Source organism: Lithobates pipiens, unplaced genomic scaffold (assembly GCF_037356315.1).
Source record: "Lithobates pipiens isolate NorthernLeopardFrog02 unplaced genomic scaffold, aLitPip1_a1.2 Scaffold_146, whole genome shotgun sequence".
NCBI classification, from domain to species: domain Eukaryota; kingdom Metazoa; phylum Chordata; class Amphibia; order Anura; family Ranidae; genus Lithobates; species Lithobates pipiens.
In genome coordinates, this window is record NW_027507735.1 from 237,227 (window position 1) to 247,148 (window position 9,922).

The 9,922-nt window shown below is 51.1% G+C and overlaps 1 long non-coding RNA gene across 1 annotated transcript; it reads right to left on the bottom strand.

The window, feature by feature from the left end:
• Positions 1-6,491: 6,491 nt before the first annotated feature.
• On the bottom strand, positions 6,492-7,726 carry LOC143981396 (uncharacterized). Its single transcript, XR_013274308.1, has 3 exons — positions 7,590-7,726; positions 7,130-7,183; positions 6,492-6,613 (listed from the first exon to the last, which is right to left on the bottom strand). It is a non-coding gene; the product is annotated as an uncharacterized LOC143981396 (long non-coding RNA).
• Positions 7,727-9,922: the final 2,196 nt, after the last annotated feature.

Sequence of the window (9,922 nt, forward strand, 5' to 3'; positions counted from 1 at the left end):
TCAGTGTCCTTCCTTGTACTCGGACCTCCATGTCAGTGTCCTTCATTGTACTCGGACCTCCATGTCAGTGTCCTTCATTGCACTCGGACCTCCATGTCAGTGTCCTTGATTGCACTCGGACCTCCATGTCAGTGTCCTTCCTTGTACTCGGACCTCCATGTCAGTGTCCTTCATTGCACTCGGACCTCCATGTCAGTGTCCTTCATTGTACTCGGACCTCCATGTCAATGTCCTTCATTGTACTCGGACCTCCATGTCAGTGTCCTTCATTGTACTCGGACCTCCATGTCAGTGTCCTTCATTGTACTCGGACCTCCATGTCAGTGTCCTTCATTGTACTCGGACCTCCATGTCAGTGTCCTTCATTGTACTCGGACCTCCATGTCAGTGTCCTTCATTGTACTCGGACCTCCATGTCAGTGTCCTTGATTGCACTCGGACCTCCATGTCAGTGTCCTTCATTGTACTCGGACCTCCATGTCAGTGTCCTTCATTGTACTCGGACCTCCATGTCAGTGTCCTTCATTGCACTCGGACCTCCATGTCAGTGTCCTTCATTGTACTCGGACCTCCATGTCAGTGTCCTTCATTGTACTCGGACCTCCATGTCAGTGTCCTTCATTGCACTCGGACCTCCATGTCAGTGTCCTTCATTGTACTCGGACCTCCATGTCAGTGTCCTTCATTGCACTCGGACCTCCATGTCAGTGTCCTTCATTGCACTCGGACCTCCATGTCAGTGTCCTTCCTTGTACTCGGACCTCCATGTCAGTGTCCTTCATTGTACTCGGGCCTCCATGTCAGTGTCCTTCATTGTACTCAGACCTCCATGTCAGTGTCCTTCATTGTACTCGGACCTCCATGTCAGTGTCCTTCATTGTACTCGGACCTCCATGTCAATGTCCTTCATTGTACTCGGACCTCCATGTCAGTGTCCTTTATTGTACTCGGACCTCCATGTCAGTGTCCTTCATTGTACTCGGACCTCCATGTCAGTGTCCTTCATTGTACTCGGACCTCCATGTCAGTGTCCTTCATTGTACTCGGACCTCCATGTCAGTGTCCTTCATTGTACTCGGACCTCCATGTCAGTGTCCTTCATTGTACTCGGACCTCCATGTCAGTGTCCTTCATTGTACTCGGACCTCCATGTCAGTGTCCTTCATTGCACTCGGACCTCCATGTCAGTGTCCTTCATTGTACTCGGACCTCCATGTCAGTGTCCTTCATTGTACTCGGACCTCCATGTCAGTGTCCTTCATTGCACTCGGACCTCCATGTCAGTGTCCTTCATTGCACTCGGACCTCCATGTCAGTGTCCTTCATTGTACTCGGACCTCCATGTCAGTGTCCTTCATTGTACTCGGACCTCCATGTCAGTGTCCTTCATTGCACTCGGACCTCCATGTCAGTGTCCTTCATTGTACTCGGACCTCCATGTCAGTGTCCTTCATTGTACTCGGACCTCCATGTCAGTGTCCTTCATTGCACTCGGACCTCCATGTCAGTGTCCTTCATTGCACTCGGACCTCCATGTCAGTGTCCTTCCTTGTACTCGGACCTCCATGTCAGTGTCCTTCATTGTACTCAGACCTCCATGTCAGTGTCCTTCATTGTACTCGGACCTCCATGTCAGTGTCCTTCATTGTACTCGGACCTCCATGTCAGTGTCCTTGATTGCACTCGGACCTCCATGTCAGTGTCCTTCATTGTACTCGGACCTCCATGTCAGTGTCCTTCATTGTACTCGGACCTCCATGTCAGTGTCCTTCCTTGTACTCGGACCTCCATGTCAGTGTCCTTCATTGTACTCAGACCTCCATGTCAGTGTCCTTCATTGTACTCGGACCTCCATGTCAGTGTCCTTCATTGCACTCGGACCTCCATGTCAGTGTCCTTGATTGCACTCGGACCTCCATGTCAGTGTCCTTCCTTGTACTCGGACCTCCATGTCAGTGTCCTTCATTGCACTCGGACCTCCATGTCAGTGTCCTTGATTGCACTCGGACCTCCATGTCAGTGTCCTTCATTGTACTCAGACCTCCATGTCAGTGTCCTTCATTATACTCGGACCTCCATGTCAGTGTCCTTCATTGTACTCAGACCTCCATGTCAGTGTCCTTCATTGTACTCGGACCTCCATGTCAGTGTCCTTCATTGTACTCGGACCTCCATGTCAGTGTCCTTCATTGTACTCGGACCTCCATGTCAGTGTCCTTCATTGTACTCGGACCTCCATGTCAGTGTCCTTCATTGTACTCGGACCTCCATGTCAGTGTCCTTCATTGTACTCGGACCTCCATGTCAATGTCCTTCATTGTACTCGGACCTCCATGTCAGTGTCCTTCATTGTACTCGGACCTCCATGTCAGTGTCCTTCATTGTACTCGGACCTCCATGTCAGTGTCCTTCATTGTACTCGGACCTCCATGTCAGTGTCCTTCATTGTACTCGGACCTCCATGTCAGTGTCCTTCATTATACTCGGACCTCCATGTCAGTGTCCTTGATTGCACTCGGACCTCCATGTCAGTGTCCTTCATTGTACTCGGACCTCCATGTCAGTGTCCTTCATTGTACTCGGACCTCCATGTCAGTGTCCTTCATTGCACTCGGACCTCCATGTCAGTGTCCTTCATTGTACTCGGACCTCCATGTCAGTGTCCTTCATTGTACTCAGACCTCCATGTCAGTGTCCTTCATTGTACTCGGACCTCCATGTCAGTGTCCTTCATTGCACTCGGACCTCCATGTCAGTGTCCTTCATTGCACTCGGACCTCCATGTCAGTGTCCTTCATTGTACTCGGACCTCCATGTCAGTGTCCTTCATTGTACTCGGACCTCCATGTCAGTGTCCTTCATTGTACTCGGACCTCCATGTCAGTGTCCTTCATTGTACTCGGACCTCCATGTCAGTGTCCTTCATTGTACTCAGATTTACATTGGGGGCATTTATAAATAGGGAAATTTCAGTCCTTCCTTGGCTACAGCGTTTTGAAATTATTTAAAGGTGAACAAAAAATCAAAAATCAATGATCAATAATCTCCCCAAGGCGCTGGATGTGCTGAGTGTTCGGCCCGAGTACCGCTTATAAATGTCTCTTGTTGTGTTTCCTCTCCGGATCCCTGTACATTGTTCTCGGTAGTCAACCATTTCAGGCAGGGAAAGGCTGCTGTTCATGAGGACATGGAATCTTAGTCAGGAAGACAGGTGTGTGCTGGAGAATGTCTTCCCCTCGGGATCACAACTCATTTCATGGCAGTGGTGGAGGATACAATGTGATGATTGTCATCAATACATGATAAATGTCCCCAGATTCGGCCCCTGTACACCTCTAAGGATTTTGTGGTCACTATTGCACCCTATCATGTCAGGTCAGCGTGTCTGAGGGAAATAACATCACCATACTACAAATTATCATCTCTGCAAAGGGATTTCCACAATCCCCTTCAATCCTTGGGGAGGCTTAAAGGCTGAATAGTAATCATGAGTAGGGATGAGCTCGGTGTTCATCTCAAACATCGGCCGTTCGCCTGTTCAGCGAATTAAGAACTTTGTGGATCGTTCGCACCGAATTCGTGTGGCACGAACGGCCCACAATGCACTACTCCATCGCAGTACATTGCTGGCTCATGATTGGCCAAGCATGCACTGTAACCCTGCATGCTTGGCCAATCACAGCGCCGGCAGCGAGGAGAGCCATAATTGGCCACAGGCAGGATGCCTGTGGCCAATTATAGCTCAGGGGGTTTAGTACACGCCCCACACTATATAAGGCTGCCAGCGCGGTGGCCTTGTGTAGTGTGTTCCGGCGTGCAGGGAGAGAGCAAGATAGGCAGGGACAGTGTTCTTTTCTCAGCCATCTGCAGGAGTTAGTGGGTGTTGTGTGCCTCCAGCACAGTATACACCTGTATCTACCCTTTATTGCTGGTGTTCTCTAATACATGCATCTGCAGGAGTTAAAGTGGGTGTTGTGTGCCTCCAGCACAGTATACACCTGTATCTACCCTTTATTGCTGGTGTTCTATAATACAGGCATCTGCAGGAGTTAGTGGGTGTTGTGTGCCTCCAGCACAGTATACACCTATATCTACCCTTTTTTGCTGGTGTTCTCTAATACATGCATCTGCAGGAGTTAAAGTGGGTGATGTGTGCCTCCAGCACAGCACAATATACACCTGTATCTACCCTTTTTTGCTGGTGTTCTCTAATACAGGCATCTGCAGGAGTTAAAGTAGGTGTTGTGTGCCTCCAGCACAGTATACACCTGAAGATAGCCCTTATCGCTGGTGTTGTCTGCTGCATATCTTGCATATTAGCCTTTAAAATTAGCCCTTTTGATTTTGAACGTTCGAGTCCCATAGACTTTAATAGGGTTCTAAAGTTCGTACAAATTTTCGATCCGTTCAAAGGTTCTGGTGCAAACCGAACCGGGGGGGTGTTCGGCTCATCCCTAATCATGAGACACTTGGGATGCTGATATCACATAAACAAAACATTACCCTGTGCAGAGTTATGGATCGGTCCTTGTGGGCAGGTCTGAAGGTGTCACAGATACTCAGATGACTACAATAACATCTACAAGGGGAGTTTCCTCATGGGCGGGTCTGGAGGTGTCATGGACACTCAGGTGACTAGAATAACATCTACAAGGGGAGTTCCCTCATGGGCGGGTCTGGAGGTGTCATGGACACTCAGGTGACTAGAATAACATCTACAAGGGGAGTTCCCTCATGGGCGGGTCTGGAGGTGTCATGGACACTCAGGTGACTAGAATAACATCTACAAGGGGAGTTCCCTCATGGGCGGGTCTGGAGGTGTCATGGACACTCAGGTGACTACAGCAGCATCTATAAGAGGTGTTCCCTTATAGGCAGATCTGGGAGTATTAAAGAAACTTAAGTGACTGCAGCAACATCTGCAAGGGAAATTCACTGGTCGGTGGATCTTGAGGTGTCGCAGATACTCAGGTGGCTATAATAAAATCTACTGTAAATGAGGAGTTCCATCAGAAGCAGGACTGGACTGGAGGTGTCACGGATACTCAGGGGACTACGATAACATCTACAAGGGGAGTTCCCTCATCAGCAGGTCTGGAGGTGTCATGGAAACTCAGATGACTACAATAACATCTACACGAGGAGTTCCCTCATGGGCGGGTCTGGAGGTGTCATGGAAACTCAGGTGCCTACAATAACCTCTACATGAGGAGTTCCCTCATGGGCGGGTCTGGAGGTGTCATGGAAACTCACTTGACTCAATAACCTCTACAAGGGGAGTTCCTGTGGCAGACTTACACAGGACAGGGGCTTTTGGAGGGGACTGAATGCTAGCCTGCCTACCAACTATGGGCATTTGAGGGTGCTACAAGCATTTAGGGAAGATATTCTGTTTTTTATTACAAAAGGACATTGTTAAGGAGGCCATGATGGTCTCTGCCAGCTTGGGAATCCGTGGGCAGATGTATGTGAAAGGAATGCCGATTAATGAGATCTGGAAAGCCCGGGTCTTTCACCCAATAGTTTATTGTCTCATGAACACACCTTTGTCTCCTAGCAAACTATTGGGGGGATGTGTTTCTACTTATGTGTATTGTAAGTTGGGAGCGAGGAGCCGGCAAGTCTACCCTGAAAGATCTCATTAATCAGCATTCCTTTCACATACATCTGTCCCCTGTGTCCCGAGCTGGCCGAGACCATCATGGCCTCCTTAATAATGACCTTTTGCATTACATAACGGAATATCTTCATAAATGCTTGTAGCTCCTTCAAATGCCAGGGCCCATAGTCGGTATTCAAGAGGCTAGCATTCAGTCACCTCCAAAAGCTTCTGTCCCGGGGGAGTCTGTCACAGTTCCCTCATAGGCAGGCCGGGAGGTGTTACATATACTCAGGTGACTACAATAACATCTACAAGGGGAGTTCCCTCATAATAAGGTCTGGAGTTGTCATGGACACTCACGTGACTCAATAACATTTACATGAGGAGTTCCCTCATGGGCGGGTCTGGATATATCAGAGAAACTCAGGTGACTACTATAACATCTATATGGGGAGTTCCCTAATATGCAGGTCTGGAGGTGTCACAGATACGCAGGTCACTACAATAATATTTACATGGGGAGTTCCCTCGTAGGCAGGTCTGGAGGCATCACGGATATTCAGGTGACTACAGTAATATCTACATGGGGAGTTCCCTCATAGGCAGGTCTGGATATATCAGAGAAATTCAGGTGACTACAATAATATTTACATGGGGAGTTCCCTCGTAGGCAGGTCTGGAGGTGTCACAGATACTCAGGTGACTTCAATAACAGCTACAAAAGGAGTTCCCTCATGGGCGGGGCTTCCAGAGTTTGGATGGCACAGTGGTCAGCACACAGACAGTTTCAATGGGTTCCATAAGAGACACACACACACACACACACACACACACACACACACACACACACACACACACACACACACTATAGAGAACAAAGAGACATCTGAACTTTTCATGTATTTTATTGGTGACTTTCCCACATCTTTATATACAGGGCCCCGGCATTCCCTAGCGATGTTCCGAGCTGGGGCCACAGTCACTGGTTGGTTCAGCATTTCCCTGCGCAGCCTGTGGGCAGAAACACACATATTACATCAACCCAATGTGTACCGCCCCCAGAGACCAATCCCCACCAATCCGCCCCCTGCTCTGTAAACTCCTGACCTCTGGGCCCTGCCAATAATGCAACCAATATTTTTGGGTCCATTGGACCCCAACTGAACCCCATTTTCCTGAGCCCTGCCCACTTTAGTGACTTGTTAAATAGGAGACAGTTCAATTCCTGATCTCTCTGTCTGGTGTTGGGAATCATTCAATTATCCTACAAGCACCAGGCATACCGGAGAGGATCCCGGATTGCCATCAGGACCTGAATAGGTGCTGAGGACCAGAGGGTGGGGGGTTTACCCACTAAAAGGGGCATGAAAATGTGTGTGGCCAACTAGGAAGTGGGAGGTGTCTAGTCATATTAGGATGGGGCCCGCTGTGTTCTCAATGTCGGCAAATATTATAAAGTCATGAAAAGACTACGGGTGACATGGTATCTCATGAGCCAATCAGGAGGACTTCTTCCACCATTCTCACCTCTATAGCCGTTTCCATAATATCCGTTCTGTACGTACGCAGATTCCTCGGGGCCTGGAATACAAAGAAAGAGTATACAGTCAGTTCCCCTCCTCTGAGGGACATGGATACATTGTATCTGGGATGTTCAGTATATATGGAGGTTGGTGTATATAGAGATATGAAGATATTAGGAGGAGCTCAGTGACTGGATGTGGAAGAACACGCGTGGCTACGATGTTGGTCACAGAGGTCCAAGAGGACTATTTGTAATATTTTATTTAATTTTGGACTCCTCTGAATGATACAAAATATACATTCATGGTCCCCCCCAAATGATGGTCCCCCTGATAATAATACAACATGTGTTTCCATGTGACATCTGGAGGTGGAATGGAGATATATATATATATATACTGGGTGGTATGGAGGTTTATATACTGTGGCAATATTGATTTATATTTCTATAATCTTCTGGTACCATATGTCCAGGCGTTCTGTCCGGCTCCTAGTTGCTGGTATCCACCTGGGAAGAGGCAGAAAATTATACATTGTAAGATAATTTGTGAGGAAGAATGGGAAAGCAAGGTGGCGATGTGTGCTAGACCAGAATATGGGGGGCGGGGTAGAGATGATGGGTGGAGCTGTGTGCTAGACCAGAATATGGGGGGCGGGGTAGAGATGATGGGTGGAGCTGTGTGTTAGCACAGTGGAGGGGGGAGGAGGGTGGAGATGATGGGTGGAGCTGTGTGTTAGCACAGTGGAGGGGGAGGAGGGTGGGGATGATGGGTGGAGCTGTGTGTTAGCACAGTGGAGGAGGGGCGGGGTAGGGATGATGGGCGGAGCTGTGTGTTAGCACAGTGGAGGGGGAGGAGGGTGGGGATGATGGGTGGAGCTGTGTGTTAGCACAGTGGAGGGGGAGGAGGGTGGAGATGATGGGTGGAGCTGTGTGTTAGCACAGTGGAGGGGGAGGAGGGTGGGGATGATGGGTGGAGCTGTGTGTTAGCACAGTGGAGGGGGGAGGAGGGTGGAGATGATGGGTGGAGCTGTGTGTTAGCACAGTGCAGGGAGGAGCGGGGTGGGGATGATGGGTGGAGCTGTGTGTTAGCACAGTGGGGGGGGAGGAGGGTGGGGATGATGGGTGGAGCTGTGTGTTAGCACAGTGGAGGGGGGAGCGGGGTGGGGATGATGGGTGGAGCTGTGTGTTAGCACAGTGGAGGGGGAGGAGGGTGGGGATGATGGGTGGAGCTGTGTGTTAGCACAGTGGAGGGGGAGGAGGGTGGAGATGATGGGTGGAGCTGTGTGTTAGCACAGTGGAGGGGGAGGAGGGTGGAGATGATGGGTGGAGCTGTGTGTTAGCACAGTGGAGGGGGGAGGAGGGTTGGGATGATGGGTGGAGCTGTGTGTTAGCACAGTGGAGGGGGAGGAGGGTGGAGATGATGGGTGGAGCTGTGTGTTAGCACAGTGGAGGGGGAAGAGGGTGGAGATGATGGGTGGAGCTGTGTGTTAGCACAGTGGAGGGGGAGGAGGGTGGGGATGATGGGTGGAGCTGTGTGTTAGCACAGTGGAGGGGGAGCGGGGTGGGGATGATGGGTGGAGCTGTGTGTTAGCACAGTGGAGGGGGGAGGAGGGTTGGGATGATGGGTGGAGCTGTGTGTTAGCACAGTGGAGGGGGAGGAGGGTGGGGATGATGGGTGGAGCTGTGTGTTAGCACAGTGGAGGGGGGAGGAGGGTGGGGATGATGGGTGGAGCTGTGTGTTAGCACAGTGCAGGGAGGAGCGGGGTGGGGATGATGGGTGGAGCTGTGTGTTAGCACAGTGGAGGGGGGAGGAGGGTGGGGATGATGGGTGGAGCAGTGTGTTAGCACAGTGGAGGGGGAGCGGGGTGGAGATGATGGGTGGAGCTGTGTGTTAGCACAGTGGAGGGGGAGGAGGGTTGGGATGATGGGTGGAGCTGTGTGTTAGCACAGTGGAGGGGGAGGAGGGTTGGGATGATGGGTGGAGCTGTGTGTTAGCACAGTGGAGGGGGAGCGGGGTGGAGATGATGGGTGGAGCTGTGTGTTAGCACAGTGGAGGAGGAGCGGGGTGGAGATGATGGGTGGAGCTGTGTGTTAGCACAGTGGAGGGGGAGGAGGGTGGAGATGATGGGTGGAGCTGTGTGTTAGCACAGTGGAGGGGGAGGAGGGTTGGGATGATGGGTGGAGCTGTGTGTTAGCACAGTGGAGGGGGAGGAGGGTGGGGATGATGGGTGGAGCTGTGTGTTAGCACAGTGCAGGGAGGAGCGGGGTGGGGATGATGGGTGGAGCTGTGTGTTAGCACAGTGGAGGGGGAGGAGGGTGGGGATGATGGGTGGAGCTGTGTGTTAGCACAGTGGAGGGGGAGCGGGGTGGAGATGATGGGTGGAGCTGTGTGTTAGCACAGTGGAGGAGGGTGGAGATGATGGGTGGAGCTGTGTGTTAGCACAGTGGAGGGGGAGGAGGGTGGGGATGATGGGTGGAGCTGTGTGTTAGCACAGTGGAGGAGGGGTAGGGTGGGGATGATGGGTGGAGCTGTGTGTTAGCACAGTGCAGGGAGGAGCGGGGTGGAGATGATGGGTGGAGCTGTGTGTTAGCACAGTGGAGGAGGGGCGGGGTAGGGATGATGGGTGGAGCTGTGTGTTAGCACAGTGGAGGAGGGGTAGGGTGGGGATGATGGGTGGAGCTGTGTGTTAGCACAGTGGAGGGGGAGCGGGGTGGAGATGATGGGTGGAGCTGTGTGTTAGCACAGTGGAGGAGGGGTAGGGTGGGGATGATGGGTGGAGCTGTGTGTTAGCACA